Below are 25,587 nucleotides of genomic sequence, written 5' to 3'. Positions count from 1 at the left end.
ATTCAAATATATATATATATATATATATATATAATCAAGTATGGATTTTAATTAAACCAGCTTCAGAATTTGACATGAGTTTGTAAAACTTCTCCTTCTCATGGGTGGTATGTGAGAAGAAGTTTAGACTTAACATAAGAGATTTGCATGATGAGCTTTAAAATGGTTATAATCATGAAAAAACCCAGATATTAATTTTTAGTTTTCAAAACAACACATGTTACGTAAAAATATGAGAACATACATCTATTATCACTACCAAAAAAAAAACTCTCATTTATTGATGGAAAACTGTCTAGAAAAAAAAAAAAATTACTAACAGTTTTTTGAAAACCATGCGTAAAATAATAAATTACAACAGTTTCAATTAAATCGTCTATAAATTTACAGACGGTTTTTCCAAACCATCTAAAAATTTATATTTCCAGACGGTTTTAATAAAACCATCTATAAATTTACAGACGGTTTAAAAAAACCATCTAAATTTTTTTGTCCTTGTTTTTTTCAGACGATTTAAGGAGAACCGTCTGTAAATTTCTAGACGGTTTTCCAAAAAACGTCTATAAATTTAATGAAATCGCCTGCACTTATTTTTTTCCTCTTTCTTTTTTTTTTTTTTTTTTTTTTTAAAAAAAAAAAAAAAGGAAAGAAAGAAAGAGCTAAATCGATCTCTCTCCCTTCAAAAAAAAAAAAATCTCTTTCTCGAGTCTCGACCTCATCTCTCTTTCTCCCTCTCGTTCTTCTTCTTCTCTCTCCGGTCGGCGACTGAGACGGGTGACGGGAACGAGACGGCAGGATCTGGACACGGAGTTAGTGACGTCGCTGAGGTCGAATCTGAAGCGGAAGAGCAGATCTTCGGCTGGATCCGGCCGAAACCCAGGCCCGGCCAGATCTCTGGCCGGATACAGAGACAGATCCAGCCGGAATATGTGGATTTTTGGCCAGTTCTCTCTTCCTCTCTCTTTCTCTCCCCCCCTCCAGCCTCCTCGACACCACTCTCTTCCAAACCACCAGATGGATCTTTGAATTTTATTTTTATTTTTATTTTTTTTTGTAAGTGAAATTCTTAGGTTTGATTTACATTTTGTGTTTGTTTTAGGTTTGGATTGTGATGATTTTTGGGTTTGATTTGTGAAAATTATTGGGTTTGAAAGACGGGGGTTTGAAAATTATTGGGTTTGATTTGTGAAGGATTTTTTGAATCCCAGTGACTGGATCTACAGTTGATTTTCAGTGGAACCTGAAGGAGATTGATCGTGACCTGTCGAACACGAGAAGAACCGAAGAAGCCCGATTCTCCGATGGTTTTTCGGTAGAACCGGAGCTAATTTATGGTGGATATTTCAAGTAGAAAGTAGAAGCTCTGACTACTGGACAAAAAAAAAAAAGAATAATAATTATATTAAAAAAATAATTATAATTATAATTATTATAATTGTTAAAAAAAAAATAACAAATTCTGGACAGTTTTGGGCAAAACCATCCACAATTTTCTTGACGGTTTGGTCCAAACCGTCTAGAGTTGCAGACGGTTTGACCCAAACCGTCCATAACCTGGATTAGCGACCCATTGTCCTGGATGGTTTGAAACCGTCTGGACCGTTTTCCATACGGTTTTTTTTTCAATTTTTGAACAGTTTCTGGATTAGAGACCCATTGTCCTATACGGTTTGAAACTGTCTGGACCATTTTCCAAACAATTTTTTCCAATTTCTAGACGGTTTGAAACCGTCTAGAATTCTTGATTTTTTTGTAGTGTATGTGGAACTATATATCATCCATATACCAAAAACTAAGGCAAATAGAGTGAATCTTGCTTTAAGGCATGAAAATAATCCATGGTCTGAGGAGAAGCTTTTATAGCAAATTAAATGGGAAGCGAAGATCCGTTTTATTTCCAAAGGTGAATTCAAGAAGACTTTTTGCTTGGGTTATAGATGAGATTTTGTTTTAATTTGTAGAGGATAGTTTGCTGGATTTTCTTACTGTTTTGGTTAGTTTGGGTTTTGTGTAGGGTTGTTTTGCTATAGCTTTTCTTTGTAAAGTGTTCAGTTGTTTTTGTTAATAAAAGTTACTCATTCATCAAAAAAGAAACAAAGTGAATCAGAGTAAAGAAGCAGGGTTTAGATGGTGAACCAGTATGGAATTGTTTTCGTCACCAAGTTCCCCACAGTCCTCAAAAAGCCTCATTAGCTCGTCCTTCAGCATGGAACTCTCGATGCTCAACATCTCCGCTATTGCTTGTAGTTTTTCACATTCTTGTTGTGAAGATAAGAATCCAGAAGTAGATATCATATGAACAAAAATAATAATCAAGTCAATTAAGGAAACTAAGAGGGTGATATGCTAAGTATAAAATCTAAAAGAAATAATCGCCAAATATTTAAAATTTCTCATAAAGAGTTTAAAAAGGTGAAGCAAGAAAAAGAGTATTTGATTGTTCAGTTATCTGAATCACATGCTTTGATTGACTCTTTGAAATCTGAGAATGCCCTGCTATTTTACATTATTGATACACTTGAGAATAAATTAAAGGAATCTGAAAATTTCGTGAAAAAATTCTCAAGTGATAATTTGTGTATTCATTCAGATATTTCGAACAAGCCTGGTTTGACTTCTGATTTAAGTACTTCTACTTCACATGCTTCTAATTTTGAATTAGATTCTATTGATATTAAGCCTGCGATAGTAGATGCAACTTGTTCTGAAAATTCTTGCTTATATAAACATGGGTTTAGACATTTGTTATAAATTGCTCAATAAAATATATTATTGTAAATGGTGGACGGTGGAAAATTTGTTTAAAACTTGTTCCCAAATTATTGAGGTTAATTTTGGTTCAAATTATAGGGTACGATCATCTTATTATACAGCATATTTGTTTAAATTTTATTTTCAACAATCCCACAATTTTATTTTAAAAATGTGATTTTGTATATGTGGACCATTTTTAGAAATTTTTTTTTTTTTTTTCATATTTTGGTTATTTATGAATTTGTATATGTCGACCATTTATAAAATGCATATATTGATTTTGTGTTGCTTTTTCAAATTTTGTTGTTAAGGCAAATTGTACTGAATGCTTCTCATAAATATGTATTATCCTCACACCAACGTTTAAAATGAAAAATGATATTGCAAATATTGTAATACGAATAATGATGTAAAATGTGGACAGTCAATTTGAAAAAAATGGTCGTTGGTTTATAATGCTAAACTAATAGCGGATATTGCTTTATTTTTTCCACGTTCAAAAAAACTTCTAAATTCATAATGACACATTAAAATATATATATATAAACCTCTCACATCAACAATTAGAACTAAAAAATTAAAAACAATAAAAACACAACATAGTTAAAAAAGTACGTGGCTACCTGTGACGACCTGTTTTTTTTTTTTTTTATTATTATTTTTTTTTTATACAAAACATTTACATAAACATTAATTTCTTAAAATATAAATAAGTCATCACAGTGGCACGACGATATGTCGTAAAGCCAACTTACAGTACATACCCCATAATATATACCTGATTATTAGAGTAACACACCTAATAATATCTATGCAGCGGAAAACATAATCGGAACAACAGAAGTCACATCTTTTTTTTTGATAAGTGGAACAACAGAAGTCACATCTATAAACATAAACTGATATTTACACAAAAGAGCCATAATGTCTATCTGTTTAAGGCTTATCCAAATAATAATTGCATCAAAGAATGGCTTTACAAATAATATGTGACACAAGCGTCACAAGACATATACTAAACCTATAAAATAGAGGACGCCCATAGTCCTACAATTATGACCGTTGCAGCAAGCTTCAGTCATAATATCCCAAGCACACTTCTACAACACCATCAACTACGACCAGAATACCTGCAACCAAAGGAACATCATCTATACGGTTGTGGGGTTTTGCCACATCCGTATAGGTGGAATTATGAGCCCACCATCTTAGCATAAATAAATAAACTAAGACCTCAGAGGTATACTATTCACTGAATTTTCGCAAAGAACCAACTTTTATTTTTCTAGTCATGCGTACACTATAACAGCCACCAATTTTATAAACTTTTGTTTGAAAACCCCCATAGCTAATATAGCAAACACCGACAAATAGAAAACGTTTAAACATACTAAACAGCTAAGATTATACGTAGAAGATTCGTTATAACAGCCACCAATTTTATAAACTTTTGTTTGAAAACCCCCATAGCTGATATAGCAAACACCGACAAATAGAAAATGTTTAAACATACTAAACAGCTAAGATTATACGTAGAAGATTCATTATAGGAAACAATAGCATTTAAATCATGCAACCATCTGATATAAATATACATAAGTTCTTTTCCATTGAGACTCTTATGCATACTAATACGTCTAGCAAAACTACTCATAGTATAAAAACATTACACTCATGAAAACAATACTATACATGCTCATGTAAGTTTCTGTTGTATTCCTATAGGGCATTGGTACCCCAATACTAGTTCATGTGTATGTTCCTAAAGGGCGTAAATCTCCCAATACTAGTCTATGTGTACGTTCGTATGGGGCGTAAATCCCCCTGGGGTGTTGGTCCCCCCATAGTTCATGCGTGTGTTCGTATGGGGCGTATGTCCCCCCACTAGTTTATACGTAAGGGGCGTAGATCCCCCATAGTTCATGCGTGTGTTCGTATGGGGCGTATGTCCCCCCACTAGTTTATACGTAAGGGGCGTATATCCCCCACTAGTTCATGCGTTTGGGGCGTAAATCCCCCTGGGGTGTATGCCCCCCTTCTAGTTCATGCGTTTGGGGCGCAGATCCCCCTGGGGCGTATGTCCCCCTTCTAGTTCATGCCCATGGGGCATAGATCCCCCTAATAGTTTGTTTATGCGTTCATGTTTCATGCTCAATGCTCATGCTTAAATACTATATATTTAATTTTATAATCATGTTTTTAACACATGCTTTCTTTATAAACATCAACAGTTCTACATGTCATTTCTTAGACAATTTTCATAACTTAAATCTCCAACTTATACTCACTCTAAAATCACATATCATATTCATATTTCAAAACATAATCATAATTTCAATATACTCAAAAGTACTCAAAGCATCCAAAACAGATCATAATCAACATACAATTGGTTCAGGTTTATAAAACACTATACATTTTACAATTCATCATATATGAAAATAATACTTCTTAGTGAGTAGAATACTCACCTTGGCTGCATAGAACCCATGACTCGAATACTCCCCGTGTTCTATTTACTTGAACTCTACATTGGAGAACAAGTTGAAGTCTCCAATCATGACGCGTGCCTGCAAACATTGGTATCGTTAGGCTACGCTATTGAACTCTACACTCTATGACACATAGACTACCCGCGTGCTCACACGTCACATTACCCGTGTCTAAATCTAGTTAAGTATCTTAAGCTACTACTAGGTTATCATTTAGGTTTAGGTTCACATTTTATTTCGCTTATTATCATTAAGATGTGTTTACTATTTATTAGCCTACTCTTAATTATTACATCATAATACCATTGTGAATCCATTGATGGTTTGTTGCTTATTTACTAAGTTAACAATATATATTTAAAATGTATGCATGCATATGTATATATGTACATATATAAATATACATATACAACTCTTAAACCTAACCGATGATGCACTTAAATACTTTGGTACATGGATAGGTGAGTTAGCTACTAAATAGTCACATAATGGATTCATAGTGTATTTATGTGTTTCTATAGGATTACTAGCTTATATTTACAAATTTAGGGTTGTTTAAGTAATTTACATCATAATATTTGTCTCTTATGATATTAGTCTTAGGCTCTAGGTTTATATCTTAATTTGTTACTTATCCTTAAACACCATTGTTATTATATTCAATACTTTTATCTTTTATTAGCTACTAACCATCTAGGTAGTTTAGATTACAGAACCTAAATCTTATATAACATATCAATTTAATCACTCATTTTAGATTAGGTTACAATCACATATATATATATATTCATTTCCTAACGCTTGAGGCATATACATAAATTTTCTATGAAAACCACATAGACACGTACATTTCCCAAACTACATATAATCGACCACTACAAGGAATCACCAAATCCATCTTATAAAAATAAAATCCCATATACCATTGAACTCAGTTTATTTACATAATGACAATGGTATATTTTTCCTCCTAAAACCTCCACATAACTAACCAACATCCTCAAGTTACTAACCCAAAATCAAATTTGGATTCCACTTAAAACACCCATCAAAATTGCTCATTAAATCGATCAAAGCCCGTAGCCATAAACTCCATCAAAGTCCCTCCAAATCAGCCCATCCAAATTACTCCATAACAACCACTCATTCACAACCAAATTCTATCAACAAACCTTAAGAAAGCATCATCAAAGAATCAGAACATAAACCATCTAAATTCCAACAATTCTAACAAATCAACCTAGCCATTAACAATTCATCTTTAGACATCAAAATCAACTCCTACACTAAATCTAATCTCCCAAAATATAATCTAAGCTAACAACAATTTTATAATCAACATACCCATACAAGCATGACAAGAAATCCAACCATAAATCACAACTCACTTTTGGCTAGAACAATCTCAAGCAATAGGGAATCCAACCAATGAATTACACCAATCAACATAACCCAATCAATTAGAACTCAATCTCTAACTAGTAAGCATAAACCAACATCATCACCCAATTTACAAATCTCAATCGATTAAATCAACCAAAATAACAATCCACCAAATTTAGGGTTTATGTCCATACTTTAACAATTAACAAAATTAGAGTCTTAATCCTTTAATTCAACAACCCATGGCTAAAATAATGTATAGGAATTCACTATATATAAAAGCCTCAAGCTAATTTTTAGGGATTCCATCTAACACCCAAAAATTGACCTAACTTAGGCAAAATTAGGGATTACAAATTTACCTTAGAATAATCGGTAAATTGAACCCCTTTTGAAGTTGATAATCACTACTTTAGTCTTGTAGATGATGAAACTTTCACTTGGAAGCCAGACCCATGATCCAAGCTCAAGCTTCACGTGAATGGGGAAAGAAAAGTGAGAAATTCCAGAAATTAAATCCACCAAATTAGCCCCTATAATCACTCATACGTGCTGCTATAACCAATTTAAGGTGTGTAATTCATAGCTCAATCCTTAACCCATGTGAAAGAGAATGATAGAGCAAGAGGGTTTGAGAAATTACCTACGGTTTTAAACCCCTAGAAACACTTGCTCTTGCCTTCTTCACGAAATTCAGTCCATAAATCCTTGCTACACCGAGTTCATGTGAAGAAGAGATTAGAGTTGAGAGGGAAGATGGGTTCACGGTTTGGGAGGAGAAGAAGGCACCAAGAGAGCTGCTGTGTGTGTAGGGGAAAAGAGAGGAAAATCTGAATAGAAGAGTGGAGTAATCGCGAGCCTCACATAAAGGATAAGATGCTTTAAGTGGGAATTTTCAAAAATGCCCTCCCACTTAAGTGATATATGTGGGCATTAGTGGAAATTTCATATTTGGGCCTCCAAAAATATCATTCTTATTCTCTTTTAATACGCTATTATCTAGGAGCCCATAGAATAAAAATAAAACATTTTGTTTCATTTTACCACACTAGACTTATTTTTATTTAATCCTAAAAATCAATTACTAATATTCTACCTTTTCTCTTCACTTTTCTAAATTAAATCCTCAAGTATGATTTTACCACACTAAGTGGGCTTACATTAATTTAATTCCTAATAAACTCATCAAATAATTTCTTGGACATTACACTTCCAAAATAAAAATAACACCCTAAATGAGGGAAAAAAATATGAATGTGTACACAAAAATTTCATCAAAAATGTAATAACCAAATACAACATTGTTCAAAAAATAAAAATTAACCAAATACAGCAAAATCAAAATAGTCCATAAAAACAAAAAGAAAAAAAAAATCAAAATCATATATATACAAATTACAATAATTCAGTAACATTGCAATAAATATATATATATATATATATATATAGGGAAACAAATTTAAATCACCCAATATCACAAAGAGATGAACAAAATGTAGAGGACAAAATACAGAAAATGAGAGACAAAATACTCGCAATAGATCTAGATTTCAGGCTGGGGTTTATGGATTTAGGGTTGCTTATATATATACCTGCATATTTGGAGGAACAAAGAAGAAAAAAAGTTAGGAAAATATATACATGCGTATATGTAGAAACCGATAGAGAGAGAGAGAGAGTAAAATCAGCTCAACCGAGTTGGCCATTACCGGAGCAAATCCACGCACGGCCGGAGTAGGCTGCCGAAGAGTAGTCCCAGTAGAGAGAGAGAGAGAGAGAGAGAGAGAGAGAGATGATCGGTGGTGGATGGTCACCACGCCGGAGAGAAGGCCGAGAGGCGGTGGAAGGGGTTGTCGCTGGTTGTGCTTGACGGAGAGAGAGAGAGAGAGAGAGAGAGAGAGAGAGTGCGAAATGGGTAGCTTCTAGAGGAAGCTACCCATTTCTAAAATATATATTTATTTTATAAATTAATATATTATTTGAATTTTAAATAATTTATATATATATATTTAATGAAATATCCAGCCAGGTGGCAGGCATGAGAACTCCCGCGCAGCTGTCCTGGCCAAACAATTGGACACGTGTACTAAGTACATGTGTCCAATCAAGGACGTGGTATTATGCCACGTCCCCAATGGGCGACATGTATTTAAAATACACGTCGCCCATTGTAGCAATTTTATTAAATAAAAAAATTATATTATATATATATATATATATATATATATATATATATATATATATATATATATATATATATACAACAAAAACAAAAATACAAACCCATGCAGCCCTAAGTGTATGTACTGTACATAGAACTAAACCCTAAGCCCTAAAATTAGATCGTAAACTATAAATTAAAACTAAACCCTAACCCTAAAATTAAACCGTAACACTAAGTATATATACTATACTAAACCCTAAATTAGAACTAAACCCTAACTATAAAATTAAGCCCTAAAACCCTAACTCTACGTGCATATACTGTATATAGCTATAAACCATAACCCTAAGTGTATGTACTATATGTAGCTATAAACCCTAACCCTAAATGTATGTACTATATATATATATAGACATAAACCCTAATCCTAAGTGTACGTACTATATATAGCCATAAATCATAACCCTAAAAGTATATACTATATATATATATAGACACAAAGCCTAATCTTAAGTGTACGTACTATATATAGTCATAAACCCTAAATGTATATATTATATATATATAGACATAAACTCTAATCCTAAGTGTACGTACTATATATAGCCATAAACCCTAGCCCTAAAAGTATATACTATATATATATAGACATAAACCCTAATTCTAAGTGTACGTACTATATATAGCTATAAACCCTAATCCTAAGTGTATGTATTATATATAGGTATACACCCTAACCCTAAGTATATATACTATATATAGCCATAAACTCTAACCCTAAGTGTATGTACTATATAAGGGACTAAACCATAAGTATACTATTTATATATAGCAGGGAACCCTAAAAATAAGTGCATTTACTATATATAGCCATAAACCCTAAGGTTACTTAAGGTATATACACGTCATTATAATGTATATAGTTTCTAAACCATTTACATGCATGCATATACATATTATGCACATATGTATATAGTCCTAATTATAGGTTTTTTTAACCTTTTTATGTATATATATATTTTTTTTAAACGTAAAAATGTTTAAGGCGATCGTCTAAATCGCCAAACCTTAATTTGGTGTTATATATATATATATATATATATATATATAGAGAGAGAGAGAGAGAGAGAGTATATATATATATATATATATATATACTCTCTCTCTCTCTCTCTCTCTCTCTATATATATATATATATATATATATTTTGTACAATATGCATATGCATATAGTACAATATGCAAATTAGTACTAAATTGCTAAAGTATAAAATAAGACAAAACTTATTTGTAGTACGCCCATAAATGTAAACGCTAACCTTAATTAGGGTTATAGTTTGTAACGCCCCGAATTTGAACCAGCAAATTCGTAAGCAGAAACCTCCGGTTTCCACGTGACGTTACTACATCAGAGATAAACTCTCGCAGCGGAATATATTTTTATCCAACAGACTTGGATTAAATAACACATTAGAGCTTTTAAATTAAATACCTCTAGATATTCATTAGAAAATACTTATAACAAATACAAGGAAACAGGTGTCCATAATGACACAAAAGAATACATATAAATCATTAGCAATCTTGTCAACATAAAATACTATAAACACAGAAGACTACAAACAAAATATAAACTATGCGTCCTTAGCTATAAAACCTCTTGAGCTCTGGTCTTTATCTATTAACCTGCATTAACGGAATATATATATATAGAAACAAAAACACAAAACAACCAAAGTGAGTCCACTGTTTCCAATAATAAGGTGAATACTGATTTACTTAATAAATTCCTTAACATGCAGATATGGCTTTATAGCCACGCGTATAATGCAAATGTATGGGTTGTATGAATATGCATCGTAGTAACCATTTAGTTTGATGTTTTATGATCATCTTTCTTCAGACCTCTCGTTCTAGGTTATCTGAACCCGTTCACGTCCGTTGCCTCCCACTTAAAGTTTTACCTGTTTTTACTGGAATCCTACCGGTCCCAGCATTAGTTATATATTAGGTCTTCGGATACCCTTGGGTCACTATGAACCCCTCTTGGATCCACTGACTAGCCATACTTTCCCCTAGCTACTACATCAGCTTGTTGATGGCTATCTCATCAGCCGTTATATTATTTTAGACACAACATGCTATGCATGATCGGCCACATGCAATGAATAAATTAAATAAAACAATAAACACAATATCATGGAAAAATCCACCAGCTTCGTTCTCAGTAAGTATAGAAATACTTACCCTCTTCTTCGTGTAGTTCCTTTAAACTTCTTTTCTGCATATAAATCCATCCATGCAATAATATATTTATCAATCATCTATCAAACAAATCATTGTTTATAGACCCTCATCTTTTTATATTTATTATTCATCACTTCATTACGTTTGAGACGATCACTCATAATAAATCTTAAAACCTTGGTTCATGATTTGGTGACGAGGCTATATGACCAATGCTACCAAATATGAACTTGAAGGCTTGAAATATATCATAAGGACAATAAGGAATAAATACGATCAACTCATGAGAATCATGAGGACAATGAAATGAAAAGGGAATATAAATACGATCAACTCATGGAAGTCATGAGGACAATGAAGTATAAAAGGAAATATAAATACGATCAACTCATGAAAGTCATGAGGACAGTGAAATATAAAAGTAAATATAAATACGATCAACTCATGAAGTCATGAGGACAATGAAATGTAAAAAATGAAATATAAATACGATCAACTCATGGAAGTCATGAGGACAATGAAGTATAAAAGGAAATATAAATACGATCAACTCATGAAGTCATGAGGACAATGAAATGTAAAAAGGAAATATAAATACGATCAACTCATGAAGTCATGAGGACAATGATATGTAAAAAGGAAATATAAATACGATCAACTCATGAACGTCATGAGGACAACGAAATATAAAAGGAAATATAAATACGATCAACTCATGAAAGTCATGAGGACAATGAAATATAAAAGTAAATATAAATACGATCAACTCATGAAGTCATGAGGACAATGAAATGTAAAAAGGAAATATAAATACGATCAACTCATGAAAGTCATGAGGACAATGAAATATAAAAGTAAATATAAATACGATCAACTCATGAAGTCATGAGGACAATGAAATGTAAAAAGGAAATATAAATACGATCAACTCATGAAGTCATGAGGACAATGAAATATAAAAGTAGTTTATATTACTTTCTTTTTATCTCTTAAGCTTATTGGGTCTTTAAACAATTCAAATAACAAGTAATGAAATCATAACCTATATCATCAAATTAATGAAACTAATGATTAGAAGCTTACCCAAAATACTTCCTAGCATACACTTCAAGCCTTGAACAACACAAGACTACACAAATCCTACAATTCTCTCTCTTGGCCTTAGGTGTGTGTGTGAGTGAAGCTTAATGGGCATTGCATCTTCCACCTTGGTTCTATTTATAAGAGAATGAATGGTTAGGATCAAGTAGACACATTTTGATCCAATGGATAGGAATTGGTGCATCTTAGCCTTATTTCCAAGGCACATGGGTTTCATCATCACTAAGGTGGTGCATTCTAGATGTGGGATGTGGGCAACACTTGTGGTGATGAGTGCACACATTAGAGGAAGTGGGTGATGAGTTGTTCAAATCAAAGGAAGTATTAAATAATGCTATATATGAATTTTCGTCCAAATAGAGGCCAGCTTACTCCAAACAACGTTTTGGTGGTCAAATCTAATCCGATCGCTGTGAAATTTTGAGGGTAGATAGATGACATCAAGATGAACACTTTCTCTTTTTGGTTCAACTCAATCCGAGTTCGTTATGACTTAGTTTTGGTCAATCAAAGTTTCTGGTTTATTTTGACAAGTTAAACCAAGATATTGTTTAGACTACTTTCATTTTATGATTACTCTAGATTCTATTCTAGACATCCTTTATTCTTTCATCATAAGAGGGGGAGGGAATAAATGTAGTGGAATGTTGCACTAGGTGTTGAATCATTATATCCTCCACTAACATATTTAATCATCTAACACACATTAATTAATGGCATTTCTTTAAGGTATAAAAATAGGTCTTTCACATGTTGAATTGGGTGATGACTCATGTAATCATCATGATCATAGGAAGATAACATGTGATAGATGGGTTGGGTTTGTGGATAGCAATTGGAATGGGTTGGGTTAAGTCCAAAGATGGCCCATTAATGAATAATGTGAATTTCCGTCCAGAACAGGGGTCGTATTTTTGACGGATGTTTTCATGGCCTTAACGATGTCCAAACATCATGAAATTTGGAGGGGACCTAGAGGACTTCAAAACGAGTGTCTCAGTTTTTGAATCGACCAAAATGGAGTTCGTTTGACCCTATTTCCGTTATTCCAAAGTTTAAGGTCTGTTTTGAGTTTTTATCAAATTGCAGCTATAAACGTTTCTAAAAACAAAAATACACATTTATTTTCATAAATAATCATAGTTATTCTTTTGCCTTATTAAAAGTGTTTTAAAATTAATTTAAACCATTATAATTTATGTTTTAAAATCTGGGGCGCTACATAGTTTACTTATAAGTATACCATATATAAGGAACTCAACACGTAAACTTTAAGTTTAATATTTACATATAGCGTATAGCCCTAAAACTTAACCATATGTGTGTATATATACTATATATAACCGCTAATTCTAACCCTAAGTGTATATACTATATATAGCTATAAATCCTAACTCTAAGTATATATATTATATATAGCCATAAACCCTTGCTATATAGCATAAATCTAATATTAGGATATGTACGCGTCATATGTATACAGTTAAAAAACTTAAGTTTTTTTTTTTTTTTTTTCACTTTTTTTATAAAAGAAAAAATTAAATACAACGAGTCATTATGCATATATATAGTAATATTATTATGCATAGTGCACAAAACCCTAACTACATTTTTTCTTTATTAATATATATTGGATTAAAAACAGTTGGCCACGTGTAATAAATACACGTGTCCAAACGGACGCTTGTAAAGAATACACGTGTCCAATATTAATATACGTGTCCATATGGACACATGTATTAATACACGTGTCCAAATAGACACGTGTAAAAATATACGTGTCCTTATGGACACGTGTATTAATACACCTATCCAAGTGGACATGTGTATTAATACACGTGTCTAGTCGAACACGTGTATTTTTTACACACGTCCATTTGGACAAGTGTATTTATTACACGCGTCCATTTGGACGCGTGTATTTATTACACGCGTCTATTTGGCCACGTGTATTTATTATACGTGGCAACTTGTTTTCCATGTACAATCTGCCACGTTGTCATCAAGACATGTGGCTATCTGGCCGCGTGGCTACAGTATCAGCTACTGTAGACACGTGGTGAATTACAGCATTTTTTGTAGTGCCTACAAATCCCAAATTGTTGTAGCTTCTCTTTCTTTTTCTCTTTGAATCCAAGTCCATTCTTTTGGGAATCCTTTCTATTTTTTTGGAACAGTCAATCTTGCACCCTGACCATATACAAGTAGTTCTATAAAATATATATATACACGAATCATATATGGGCGTTTTAACTACTGGAACACAAGTAGATTCGATCCTTGAGTTCCAAAATTGCTAATACCAAAAAAAAAAAAAAACAAAATCCTCATAATTTCTAAGTAAAACAATTTGTTAGTGGAAATTGATGAAATACAGAAATCTAGCTGCTAGAATAAATATGTAAGAAAAGGACAGCACACTTAAAGTGAGATGACAAGATGAGTTTGTGATTACCCTAACTATGCATGTTAAAATTTGCACTGACCGGCTCCTTGTTATATAGAACATGGTATTGAAGTGCAGGCCCATATTGCGGCATAAATTGATACTGATAAACCACCTAAGATAAGCAAATAATCAGTTTTATCCAATATAATAATCGAAGGTAATCAAATCACTACATGAAATCAACAATAGGAAGAGTTTGTTCTCATATATGGACTCCACATCAAAGAAGCAGCAAAATGTGAGGTGACAAAGATAGGGGGAGTACTACCCCAAGAACCATAATATGCCTATTCAAGAGTCAAGGCTTAAGAGTAAGTTGAAGCTTGTTAAATACTCAAAAATCAATTCTTCATTATCATCCGCAGATCCGGCCATATCACTAATATAGCCCCACACACCCCCCCCCCCCCCCCCCCCCCCGGGCCCTACCAAAAAAAAAAAGTGTTTATGATTTATTTGTCTTAAACCTGCAGATAAGTTGATTGTAAAGGTGTCTTTGGTGCTTCCTGTTATGTTAATGACAAATATTTAGGGAAAATGATAAGAATACCTGTGTGCATGAGGGGAGAGGGGAAGAGAGAGAGTGAGTGTGTGCAAGAACCTTAGTTGAAACAGATGGTTTGAAAGACTTGGCAGGTGTGCTGTCTTCACTAATCACCATTTTTTTGGAAGACGTGCCTTCACCCATCTCCACCGGGTTCAATACCACCTCAATGACCCGCCTTAAGCTCAATCTCTTGTTAAATCCAGTAACTGAAAGGAAGAAATGAAACCGATAAAATAAACAAAAATCAGTTTGATATATTCATCTCAAAAACACTTATTCATCACAATTAAAAGTCATATAATATAAAGAAAAAGGCTATATTAGTCTTCAAATCTCAGAAACACTAATTCATCAAAATTAAAAGTCATATTAGCTAATGAGAAAGGCTAGATTAATCTTCAAAGAAACAGAGTACTGAAAATTTAGAGCCTCCTTTTTGAGTATGCATGGTAGGACACCAAGCTCTTTCACTATTGAATGTGATGAACTATGTCAAAATTTTATGGCAAAAGTCTAAAATTTTGAAATTAAGACGGACATAGCTAGGCAAACTCTGCATATTTGTTAAGTGAATATCATAGCATTTGCTTTATAACTTTAGTTCACTTTATAAACATTTACTTTCTTCCGTTTTATGTTTGATATATGTCTATATAACTCCACAGGATGAATTACAGTCACATACAAATTTATTCAAGTTTCATATGGTATTTGAGAACTTACATAATCTGAGGGATTGTACAATAGGGGTGTACAAGCAGTGCGGTTAATAACTGTAAATAATCGGTAACCGGAAAAACCGCAACCGGATAACCGGGTACCCGGTTGCGGTTACCGGTTATTGCTCTTTAAAAAACCGGTTAATAACCAGATAACCGTAACCGGTTTTTATTTTTTTTATATATATATATATATATATTTATATATATTTATATATACGCTCAGCCCTAATTCCTTCTTAACTTCTTTTATTCAGCCTCCATCTTCATGCCAATGAAATTGAAGAAATACAAGTAAACCCCCCAGCAAGGCTTTCACAAAAGCCCACTCCAAGAAATATTGTATCCTTAATTTCTAGCTAAACCACCTTCTTCCTTTGCCCAAATGGTCTTAAAAAGAAGGAACCCACATGGTCTTAACAATAAAAACTAACATTCATGTTCAAATAAACATCACTGTGACAACCAAGAAAAATGTTAAATTATCACTTCTCCTAATTCAGGACCTTTACTTTAATATTATGTTAAATAGTCACTTATTTCAAAAATTTAAGTAAATAGAAAGAGATAAATTTAATCATTTAATCAATAATTTAACAAAAAGTTGAATATTTTTAAATCTCTGAGAGATTTCCAAAAAGGATAAAATAATGAACATAAAAAAGGCACCGTTGGAAGCACTTAATTAGTGCATGCAACATGCATTAATATTGTATTATTATATATGTGAATTACGTAATTAAATTTTCATCAATAAAATCCCAGAGAATAAATATAAGAAAGAGACAGCTCCTCTTGGATCTATCTAATGAAATTTTAATTTTCTCAATTTTCTTAATTTTTTCTTTTCTTTTCTTTTCTTTTTTATTTCCTTTGGCGTGCACATGCATTTCACTTTCAGATGACCAAATTAAACACTGAGAAGATTAATTACGTAGTTTGTCACAAAGCCTGTAATGGGAAACTCTCATCACGTGCAAGCTGTCACTCTGTAAACACCCACTTCCATTCTCTCTCCCTCTCTCTATCGCTTATCTCTTTATAAGAAAGGGGAAGGCAGAGCCATGCAGCTCTATGTATAGTAAAATATTAAACAGGCGACACTTAAAAGATCTTGACTTCGCTAAGGTTTTCAAAGCTGAAAACAGAGGAAGATGACGGGTGAGATTCATGAAGACATGGATGAGTTTGAAGACAATAGGCCCTGCTTCTTCAAGCTCATCTTCGGAGGCTTCAACACTGAGCAACTGGTGATTCTATATCCTTTTGCTCTTGAATCTATAAATCTTTTTTTTTTTTTATGTCTATTGTTTTTTGGAGAGTTGTTCTGTTTGTTTTAGAGATGAATAACCTCCTTTTTAACTGTTCTAGGATATGCTCGGAGAGAGGTTGGTTTCTTCTTGAAAACCTGGGGATATTATGCTCTGTTTTAGTAGCTCGCAACACTTGCTATCATTTCTCTTCCTCCTCTTATCTTTGGTCTTGTTGCAATCTTTTTCCTCTTCGATCTCATTTGGGGCAGTGCCATTTGTAGGAGATGTAAGATTTTATCTCCATATATGGCCTATATGCCACATAAGGAATCATTTATTAATAATTTAATAAATGAATAGTATATACGGTATTACGGTTATGTAATTTAATTAATTAAATTACCGTAATGGAATCGATTAATTGATTTAAAATCAATTAATAATATTGTTTCCTTGATGGGAGGAACAATACGGTACTTACCATATTTGAGGGTCCCTGACCTAACCTATAAATAAACAGTCTGTGTACACATCAGTACGGCAATTCGGTAATAGGCATAGGTTAGAAGATCCTTCAAATAATCTTTCTTGTTCTTTAGATGGATCGTGGAGACGCTTGAGCAAATATGGCTAGAGGTAAGCCTAGATCCCTGTCAAATTTATTTCCGCTGCGCATGTTAGTTTAAAGAATAATATCTTGAATATTTCTAACATGTGGTATCAGAGTCTGCCTCTATGGCAATTTGCTCAACATTAAGTTTTGATTAATTTTTTTTGTTGGTTGAATTGAGTAGATTTTTTTGTGAATTAAAGTTTGCCTCCGTTTATTGTTCATGTACGGACATATGGTTGAAAGACATACAGTTTTAGATGGTTTTCTATTTGTTTATATCGTTGAAAAGCTTTCAATCCTTCATGCTCTAGCAACCCTTGGAAACACACTGAAAGGAGCAAAAATTAGGCCACAGCCTAGTGAGACGTCGCTGGGCACAGTGGCGTCATCGCCAGCCTACCGCGCGGAGGGCGCTTCTGGTGGCCTTTTCCTGTGCCGTAACCGTCGGTTCTTTGTAGCCGGCACCTGAAGAAGAAACCCATGGTTGAACTTCACCGGCCGATCCTCAGCACCGGCCATTCACTGGCGAAAACCCGCATAAGGCTGAGCGGGTTTTCGCCGCATGCAGTAGGGACCGGCCCGTGTGGGCCGGCGTCGTTCCGAAGGGAAGAAGCCGCTACAAGCGGCCTCTTCCCCATCACAAGAACTGGCGGCCCTTACGGGCCGCTTGGTTCTTGGGCAAACGGCGACCCCTCTGGGTCGCCGTTGCTGCTAAAGCAGCGGCCCACAGTGGCCGTGCATAAGGAGGCAGAGGATCTGGCCGACGTTCATGGTGAAGAGAAGGGTTTTTCAGTTTTTCGGGTTCCGGGTGTGGGTGTGATGAGGAACCGGGTAGGGTTTCGACCCGTCAAGTAAACCGGGTTCCGGTTTTGGGTTCAAAAGACTTCCGGGTCAGGGTTGGGGTCGGGTCAAACTGGTGGTCGGGTTCCGGGTGTGGGTGTTTTAACCCATGCCCGATTCGTTTTTTTTAATAATGCAATTAAAATAAAATAAAATAAAATAAAAAATATGGCCCATTAAGTGACCAATGCAGTTAAAAATATATATATATATGGCCCATTAAGTGACCAATGTAGAGACCCGACCCGATTAACCAATAAGAAAACTGACCCAATTAGGTGGGTTGACCCAAATTGGGTCAGCCCAATACAGCAACCCATTTCAGTAGCCCATCAAGAATTAAAAATAGTAAACTCATGTGGGGTTTAGAACTTGGGTTGACCAAGTGTAAAGGGCTTAAGGCCACTTATTAAACCATTGGGCCATGTGTTTTATTATGTCCTCATATTGCAAATTTATTTCACTTGTTATTTACAGTGTTATATATTAAAATTATTGTTTCTTTAATACATGAATTGAGGAATATATTTTAATTATTGAATTTATATTGTTTAAATATAAATTGCTTGATGCCTAGACCTAAGAATAATTAACAATACCATATATACTGGTGTGTTTACAGTAATATCTAAGAATGCAATGTCGGGGAAAGTTCTGGCAAGGAAAGTCTTGGGATTTAAGTGTGTCCGGTGTGACCCCCCTCACTTTCTTAGGACCTCATCTGCTTGCACCTTGGAAAATGCTGTTTACCCCATTTAAGTATTGGTTTGTTATATTCCTGGGGCTATTAAGGGGGCATCTATAAAGTTGTTAGATGTTAATGAAGTAGCAATTATCATGATAATTTTGGGAGAGTCACAGCATCCCAATTTTGAATGACAATTGCATCAAGATTACACACACGTAATTATCATAATAATTATGGGAGAGCCAAAGCATCCCATTTTTTGTATGATAATTACATCAGGATCACACGCATGAACCTCATAAAGATTTATTAGATGTTCATGAATTACAGCGTGATTATTATGATTTTGGGAGAGCCAAAGCATCCTAATTTTGTAATAATTGCATAAGGATCGTACACATGAACTTCATATAGAAAAATTAACATCGTATTGTAATTAACTCATAAATTTAATTACCTATCCCCAAAGGGAAGTTTTTATTTTTATGACTTAATTAGAATGAGATAACAAATTTAGTATTAAAAGTAAAATTTCTTTCGGTTGCCCAAAGGTACGAAGAATTTTATTTATTAATATTTAAATTTGCTTTAGTCTTATTAATAAAAAGTAAATTTCGTGCGTGATGCAACCTTTGCCCACAGGTAGGTTGAAATTTACTATTTAAATTGGCATTGGCTAATTTAAAATAAAGTTACTTCATAGCATTAAAGTATTTTTATTTTAATATTCTTGGTGATTGCAGCTATTCCTGTCACTCTACCTTTTGGTAGTTTTATATTCCAATATATTATGGTAATATTTTTCTGACTGGAAAATGATTAATATGCATTTTCATTTGAGTGTTTCTAATTACATTATGGGAATGAAAGATATTGTAGTTTAGCTTAAGTCCCTAAAGATTGAGATTTTTTAAGTCATTATTGGTCTATTTCAATTTTTTGAATTCTCTCTTCTAAATGTAGAATTTTATCTTGTAACACACGTAAGGATAAATGGTTAGTAAATAAACTTCTAACCATGTGTGTTCAAGGATATGAGAGAATTTATAAAGTGTTTACATGATTACTCATGTCAAGGGAAAGACCAATAAATGCAATCATGTCCAACACTTAAAGCATGAGAATAAGGTGCCAATAAAGTATTATGGCAATCAAGATACCTATTTCTCATGCAATAAGGAAAATTAAGGATATATAAAGAAAGATTGCATGAAGTATAAGAAATGACTTAAAATAAAGATAATCTCATATATCTGGTATGTCGTGAATCTCTTTTAGTGACTCATTCAAATTTATTATGGATTGTTTATGGTTTAACAATCCATGTTGTCAACACAAATGCAGAGTCCTTTTAAAATGAATAACACGTGTTTATAATTTGAGCTTGTTGGGATCTATAGGTTAATTTTAAAATTCAGTTATAATTTTGACCTCAAAAATGATTTATATTCCATAATCTTTTTGAAATATATTTTCTAGTTTGGCTTATTAAAAATTTCAATTTTTTATTTTAAACTTGAAATTTTTCTTATTTTTGGTGGAATATTGGTTGGGGTTTATTTAAAGTCTATTTAAAATTGACCTACATCCCAATTTTTGAAACAAAATTATTTGTTTATTTCTGCATACTGATGTTGACGTAAAGTAGAGTCTTTGAGAATTTAAAAAATACTCTTGTTATGGTTTTGGAGATTGAAATAAATCTCCATACAGAAAATAAAAGTCGATAATTTACTGACTTTGGTGCTTGTGTGGACTGCATAAGGGAAAGCATACCAACAAGACCACTAGAGGTGCCAAAGAGAGCATTTTGAGATTTTTGAGATCATGTATATTGAAAGGTGTTGACCTTTTCATACTCATTGCCTAAATGGTCAGAGATATTTTTTTATCTCTTTTAGTGATGACCATATAAAGTTTATGTATCTCTATCTTCTAAATATTAAAGCTGGGGTATTGAATGCTTTCAATATCTATAAGGAAGAAGAAGAGAAACAATATGAAGATCATAAGATCTAATATAGGCATAGAGTATTAAGGTAGGTACACACAAAGGGGAAATGATTAGTAATACTAATCTGCTATTACCCTTATAGAGTAAAGCTTTGAAGACCGTTGTGTATATGTTAAACAGGATTTCATCTAAGGTTGTCCTTATGACACCTTTTAAAGTATGAAATAGATGGAAGCTTAGTTTACATTATTTACACATATGGGGTTGCCTTGCTAAAGAGAGGATTTATAATCCTCGCCTTAGGAAATTAGATTCAAGGACAACCAGTGGATCTTTTATAAGCTATCTAGTAAACTTTAAAGGGTTTTAATGTTTTATTATCCTTCATATAATCTTAGGGTTGTTGATTGTAAAATTTCTAGAGGATGCAGAACCTAGTGGGAGTGCTCATTCACATAAATTGGAATTTGATGAAGCACTAGAGTTGGCCAAGTCTCCTCCTCATAGAGGATGAATGATTGTATTCAAGAAAAATCATATTGATTATCCTGAGCCACAATCATTTCTAGAACAACCAATTCATACAGAACAGGTTCAAAAGTCTATTCTCCCATTGCAAAATGCAGAGGAAGTAGAATTAAGAAAATCCTATAGAATAAGGAGATCAACAATTCTTAGTGATCATGTTGTATATCTCCCAGAGTCTGATGTTGACATTGGACATAAAGATGATCCAAATTTGTTTTCACATGCTATGAATGGAGAAAACTCATCATTGAGATTCAGTGCCATGAAGTGAGAGTTAAGTCCATGGCTGAAGGGTCGACCTGGACTCGTAGCCAATGGTTTTACTCATAAGGAAGGCATTGATTATCGTGAAACATTCTCTCCAGTGTCTAAGGATGGTTCATCAAGATGATCATAGCATTAGTAGCTTATTTTTTGATCCAGAGCTACACCAAGTGGATGCGAAAACAATTTTTCTGAATAGGGATCTTAAGGACGAGGTTTACATGAAACAATCAAAAGGGTTTTATAAATAACAGTTAGAAAGCTTGCAAATTAAAGAATTCTATTTATGGGCTGTGATAGATCTCTCAATGGTAAGATACTTTTTACAAGGTTATTGTTTATAGAAAACCTTGTTGATTAGTATATATACCTTAAGGTCAGTGGGAGTACAGTAATCTTTCTAGTCCTATATTTGCAAGTGGTGATTTAGGTTTGCTACATAAAGTTCACAAAACTTTGAAATGAAGGATTTGGGTGAAACCTCTTATGTCTTTTGACATAGAGATTCACAGAGACATAAAGAATATTAACATTGTCTCGAAAGGCCTACATTGACAAAAGTTTTGGGAAAATTTAGAATGAAGGATTTGCACCTTCAGTAGCAATTAAGAGGGACTAATTAAATACAAATTAATGTCCCAAAAGGTATTGGAATAAGGGCAGATGAAAAGTTTTTTAAGCGTCTGCATTATGCATAATCATATGACTGACAATAAAAATATTGGGTCAATAAAGTGCTGCAAATAAAGTCTTGCGGTATATGCAAGGAACCAAGAAGTACAACTTAACATAAAGATACACTTTCCATTTGGAGGTGGTTAGTTGTTCTGATTTGAGTTTTGCTGATTGTGTAGATAGTAGAAAGTCTACTTTAGGGTATATATCTTTTTATTGAGACATATATCTTAAAGATGCAGTGTGCAGACTATGGTTGCTACGTCTACCAAGAAAGCTAAAATTCTAGCGTGCTATGAATTTAGTACACAGGCATGATGGTTGAGACATTTTGTTGAAAGTCTCAATCTTGTCGATTTTACAGTTAGACCGTAAAGATATTCTGCGGTAATTCTACTATAATCTTCTTTTATAAGAATAAAGAGTAGAAGCAAAAGTAAATCGACATTAAGTATCTCAGTACGAGAGATAACATTAAGAGACATAAAAGGGTCTATTGAGCATATAAGTACTGAATTAATGATTGCGGATCCCATGACTTAAAGTTTACCGGTAAAGAAAGAATAAAGTCATGCGGAATATATGAGACTCATTAATTCATTTTCGCTTGGTTTGTCTCTTTTTGGTCTATAGACATAAAGTTATTATAATAAAGATTTTGTGCACATTTATTATTTTATCCATGAGGATAAATAAAGTTGGACCCAAATGACTTATAGGAAGTTCATTCATAAAGCTTGATTATCCATAAGGTACTCATGTAAGGAGTGTTTTACATCGTGATACATGGAAGGGACGACCTAATTTTATAATGGTTTTACCGTCATGATTCGTGTGAAACATTTATTATCTGAGTAGGAGGATTCCATAAGTGATTGGCCAAACTAAAGAACCTAATACCATAAGGTTATGTGTCATAAAGGCCAAGTGGGAGAATGTAAGATTTTATCTCCATATATGGCCTATATGCCACATAAGGAAGCATTTATTAATAATTTAATAAATGAATACTATATACTGTATTACGGTTAGGTAATTTAATTAATTAAATTACCGTAATGGAATCGATTAATTGATTTAAAATCAATTAATAATATTGTTTCCTTGATGGGAGGAACAATACGGTACTTACCATATTTGAGGGTCCCTGACCTAGCCTATAAATAAACAGCCTGTGTACACCATCAGTACGGCAATTCGGTAATAGGCATAGGTTAGAAGATCCTTCAAATAATCTTTCTTGTTCTTCAGATGGATCGTGGAGACGCTTGAGCAAATATGGCTAGAGGTAAGCCTAGATCCCTGTCAAATTTATTTCCGCTGCGCATGTTAGTTTAAAGAATAATATCTTGAATATTTCTAACAGGAGAAGCATATGAGCACCTGGTTCCTGCCGACGGAGCCACCCACGATTCTTCTAGTTCTAGATCGACCCTTCTTACCAGAACTAGGATTACTCTTCTTCTTCTTCTTCTTCTTCTTCTTATCATTATTATTAGTATCACACTATCATTGTAGCAATTACTTGCTAGATTAACATCACGTTTAATGTCATTGATCTTCATTCGCTTCCTAGCTAGAATTGAGATAATCAACACAAGAAGCAATTCCATTCTCATGGGTGAGATTGAGATCGGAGTCATCTGCATTTTCTTCTTCTTTGGGTATCTTTTCAAAGTATGGGGAGACCTTCACACAAGTAGCACGAGCTTTTGCACAAGCTCTTGTTTGGCTAAATCGTCTACCATTACCGTCATTTCTCACCTCTTGTTGTCCTGTTGACCTCCAGAAGTATGGGGACACCTTTCGAACATCAGCGTGAGCAATTGTTCACTGTCTTTCCTTTCTTCGCCTTTGCTTGGAACCAACAGTCTTTCCAATTTCTAGCTCATTTTGCTATGCTTTTTCTTCCTTCAAGTTTGCATAAATGCTTGGTATTATAACAGCTTCATCCTCAACCTCCCCAGCTAAGTTACAGCAACCATCAATAGCTCGAACGGAAGGATTGTTTGAAACAACCTTGAAAGAGAAAATGGGTTCCTCCTCATCATCATGCTGGCCATCCTTCAAGTCTGTTCTCGTGCCATTACTTTTGTAAATGCTTCCCGAAAGGACATCCTCAAGCTTCAAAATCTCGTTTTCTAAACTTGAATCGAATGGACGAATCCTGCTGTGTTTCTTTGTTTAAATTTGATCTTCCTCTTGTTTTTTTCATAACTTGCACCGAATCCCACGAAAGTTTGTGAAGCATTTACCGAAAGAATTGCCTGATCAAAGCAATTCTTAGGGATTCCTCTGGTGACGAGTGGTGTGTTAAACTGTGCAAGACTGCAGAAGACATATATCTGCAAGATGGTTGGAAGCAGTGTTGGAAACTAAACAAATCAAAATGTAAGAAAGTTTTAATGCTCATAAAGTTTCTTTAATAAATAACAACCTTTAGTTTACTAAACTCATGTTTTTTGGTCTCTTAAATTGAAGTATTAATTTAGGGGAGTTATTGGTGTTTATTGTAATAAAGAGGGAGAAGAAAAGGCTTGACGTTTGCTTGTTTTGTATGCCTATATATATGGCCTTTGTAAGGTGTTTTGATATATAAGAAAAAGTGAAGAATATTTCCTCTACTCTTCTCTAAGTCTTATTTTGTCTTCTAGTAATAAAAGAGAGAAAGAGTGAAAAAGAGATAGAAAGGTAACTAGTTAGTAAAGAGTGAAAGAGAGATAGAAAGGTAACTAGTTAGTAAACTAGTTCGTCTTTCATATATATTTCCTCTACTCTTCTCTAAGTCTTATTTTGTCTTCTAGTAATAAAAGAGAGAAAGAGTGAAAGAGAGATAGAAAGGTAACTAGTTAGTAAACTAGTTCGTCTTTCATATTGGTATCAGAGCCCTGTACGTTTTGGCAATTCCCATTTTTC

General features: G+C 33.6%; 2 long non-coding RNA genes across 3 annotated transcripts; both read right to left on the bottom strand.

The window, feature by feature from the left end:
- Window positions 1-3,641: 3,641 nt before the first annotated feature.
- Window positions 3,642-7,487, bottom strand: LOC133881904 (uncharacterized). Of its 2 annotated transcripts, XR_009902606.1 has the most exons (4): window positions 7,273-7,487; window positions 6,992-7,100; window positions 5,226-5,324; window positions 3,642-3,905 (listed from the first exon to the last, which is right to left on the bottom strand). It is a non-coding gene; the product is annotated as an uncharacterized LOC133881904 (long non-coding RNA). The 2 variants fall into 2 exon arrangements; XR_009902605.1 differs by lacking the exon at window positions 6,992-7,100 and having other exon boundaries at window positions 7,273-7,482.
- A 2,844-nt stretch (window positions 7,488-10,331) lies between these two features.
- Window positions 10,332-12,497, bottom strand: LOC133882876 (uncharacterized). The gene is made up of 3 exons (XR_009902744.1): window positions 12,124-12,497; window positions 11,041-11,074; window positions 10,332-10,479 (listed from the first exon to the last, which is right to left on the bottom strand). It is a non-coding gene; the product is annotated as an uncharacterized LOC133882876 (long non-coding RNA).
- Between the last annotated feature and the right edge of the window lie 13,090 nt (window positions 12,498-25,587).

The sequence above is a fragment of the Alnus glutinosa genome, chromosome 11 (genome assembly GCF_958979055.1).
Source record: "Alnus glutinosa chromosome 11, dhAlnGlut1.1, whole genome shotgun sequence".
Lineage (NCBI taxonomy): Eukaryota > Viridiplantae > Streptophyta > Magnoliopsida > Fagales > Betulaceae > Alnus > Alnus glutinosa.
This window is presented reverse-complemented; position numbering and strand designations above follow the sequence as displayed.